Source organism: Carassius auratus, chromosome 38 (genome assembly GCF_003368295.1).
Source record: "Carassius auratus strain Wakin chromosome 38, ASM336829v1, whole genome shotgun sequence".
NCBI lineage: Eukaryota > Metazoa > Chordata > Actinopteri > Cypriniformes > Cyprinidae > Carassius > Carassius auratus.
Genome location: NC_039280.1, coordinates 17507048 through 17510383, shown reverse-complemented (window position 1 = coordinate 17510383; position 3336 = coordinate 17507048).

Here is a 3336-nt window from a genome sequence, read left to right as displayed (position 1 = left end):
TTATGCTATTTATTTTTTATTTATGGAGTGTGTCATGGAAATTATTATTCAAAATGTGTGGGAACACTTAAATCCTGCTTAGCTAAACAATATGATTATAAGAGTGAACCAGGACCCTCCAGCTGACACTGAAGCACAGACGGGAGAATAACAGCATCAGAACAGGTCATGAAGACCGTTATTTGCTGATATTTTCACCCAAAATCTCGAACATACCCTTAAATAAACTCTAATCAAGGGAACTGGTTCAGTGTGGACTGCAGGGGTGATTACGCAGGTCCTTCGAGACTGCCTCAGATGTAGGCTAGTTTTAAAAACAAGACCTGTCTAGAGGTTCTCATTCATTCAGGTCGTTATAGATCATATGGTTTTCTTCTCATACCAATGAATATCAGGATCAGATGAGGTAAGGAACAGCGAGTAACTCCTGCAGCGCCAGATCTGATGGGCTGTCACTGCTGAGAACTGTTTCTACTCCAGACCTGGATTCATCTGATACGTTCTGAGAGTTTTGATTGGTGACTGAATTATATCTGTGTTCCAGCATGATAGCAAAATGTACCGTTTTCCTCCTGTTTCAAGAAGCATGTGCTTGTACTGTAAAATGAAAAATGTCAAATAAAAGAATCTCTAAATGTTATGTTCCTTGTACCTGTTTTTTTTTCTTTTTTTTTAAGAATTCAATGTTTTTAAATCATCTCAAAACTTTTAATGAATAGCTACTATATTTTTTAATTTAGGCATTTCATCTGAATGTCAACATACAGTATGTGAGATTTAGTCGAAACAGTTTTGTGGTAAATTTGTACAATTTAGTTTCTCTAAAAAAAATATATATATATATATGGACAGTTGCGATCAAAATTATTCAACCCCCTTGACTTACAAGACAATTTGCTGTGGAGGATAACATTTTATGAAATCAATTTAACAAAGGCATCAGTAAAGTATTAGAGAAAGTTTGTTAATACACTTTTAAGTGATTCTGAGAATGGAACATTGATGAATCATGATAAAATTCGAATTTGCTCTAAACATTCATGTTCAAAATTATTCAACCCCCTTTGTGCAGAATCTTTTATTCTTTAAAATCACCAATAAACGCTGTCTGTAAGTGTTTAGAAGCTTCTGTCGCCTCTCTACTACAGTCTTGGCCCATTCCACACCTGAAAAAGCTTTCAGATCACTGATAATCTTTGGTTTTCACATTGCCACTAAATTCAAATTCAACCAGATATTTGCAATGAGAATTAAGCCTGGAGACTGAACAGGTCACTAAAGTACATTCTATGACTGATCTCTGAACCAAGCTTCAGTTTTTGCACCAAAGGCATCACAATTCTTGTCAAAATGGCCTGACACTTTAAAGAATCCATGATGTCCTTCATACAGTCATGATTTCCACTTCCTTGTACAGTAAGGAAACCCCATAACAGGACTGATCCACCTCCAAGTTTGAGGATGGAGATGGTGTTCTGCTTATGAGCTTTGCCTGTTTTGCAGCAGACATACCGCTGATCCATGGGTCCAAAAAGTTCCAGTTTGGTCACATCACTCCATAAAACATTCCTCCAGAGCTCCACAAGTCTACACAAATGTATTTTATCAATTTCAAGTTGTCCTTTGTTCTTCTTGATCAAGATTGGTATTTATCAAGATGTCTCAACATAAAGGCAATACTTGTCTAGTGATCTTCTTACACACTGCTTTGAAATGGTTTTCCTCCTTGCATCGGTCAAGTCTTTGGCTTAACATTGCAGATTTTTCTCAGTTGCTCTGATTAAAAATTTTATGATATTGTGCTTTTTTTCTTCCACAACCTCAAAGGTTTTCTGGTAAAACACACTTTAAGCTAAGGAATAAGGCTGAGAGCTGTGTCTCTAGGAACTTTCAATGTCTTGGAAATCTTCATATAGCCTTAACCTTTCTAAAGTACTACGATATTTATCTCTTTAGCTTTTGTGAGATCTCTGTTGACATTTTTGCTACTCAACTTCAACACATGCATGAGCTAACTGTATGTGTAACGGCTAAAGCTAATTCTGTTTTTAATAGAGTTTCTAAAAGCTTCATTGTGTTTTGAGACTGTTTTATTCCCCACCATGCAAATAAGTGATTTAAAAACAGCAAGGTTGAATAGGGGTTGAATAATTATGACCTAGCAGTATTATTAAAAAATCTTATAACTCAAAAGTATTACATTATATATTGACAAGATCACTTTTAATATGCCAGTGAACTGATACAATTTTTATTTTATCCTGGATCTTCAGAAAAGCTTGTATTTGTAAAGTACTGCAGTCTCTAGGGGGTTGAGTAATTTTGATTGCAACTGTATATAATAAAAATCGACAGTTCGCATTATGTTGGATTTTAAAGTTTTTTTTGTTAATGAGGGATAAAATTAGATGCCCCACCCCAACCCAGAATTGGCACACAAGAACCCAAATGGCATGTTGTTACATAAATGTAATACTTATCATTAGGAGTTATTATATTCTGTATTTTCATGTATTTCAGACAACTTCACTTTACATTCAAGCCTATAGGCTAATTCATTGCAATCATTAAATTTAAATTCTATATTATGACACATGGGCAATTAAATATGTACATTAGTATCCTTGTTTATAAGTCAGAATAATTTTACCATTCATTACTTTTACTGGGATTCAGGACTGTAATTGGTTAGTCAATTATTAATCTAATTGTCAAAACAATGTTAAATCGAATATTAGATTTAGCATTTTGCATTAACAGCAATTTTTTTAAATATTTATGATTGTATCAAAAGTCATTTTACAATAAAATAAATTAAAATCCAATCTAAAAATAATTCTAATAGGCTGCTTGAGAAACATTTATTATCACTTTTGAAAAAAATTGTGTTAATATTTTTGTGCAAACCGTTTACATTTTTTTCACCCAAGAAACTTTGACTGAATACAAATCAAATCAAAACTTTGATTTGATGAATCCATGTTTAAATAATATAATTTTATATATATACATACAAAAAAAATCTAAATTTTATTTACCACAAACCTTTGAACAGAGTAATACATGAACCTGAACTGTTGGAAAATATGTATTTTTCTCCCACTCCAAATAATATCAGAACTAAATGTGCTATATTTATAAATGCTTAACAGTCTTAACTGTATCTGAAGGTCAGTGAGAGGAAACAAATCTGATCATTTTATTTCCTCTTTCTGCTTTCAAACATTAAACAATGGCCATTAAATATCATTAAACAAAGGCTTGAGTCCACGTGAAACTACAGCCAGGGCATCTGGTGCATTGGATAAAGAATCTGGGGCCTGTTTCATTAAACAA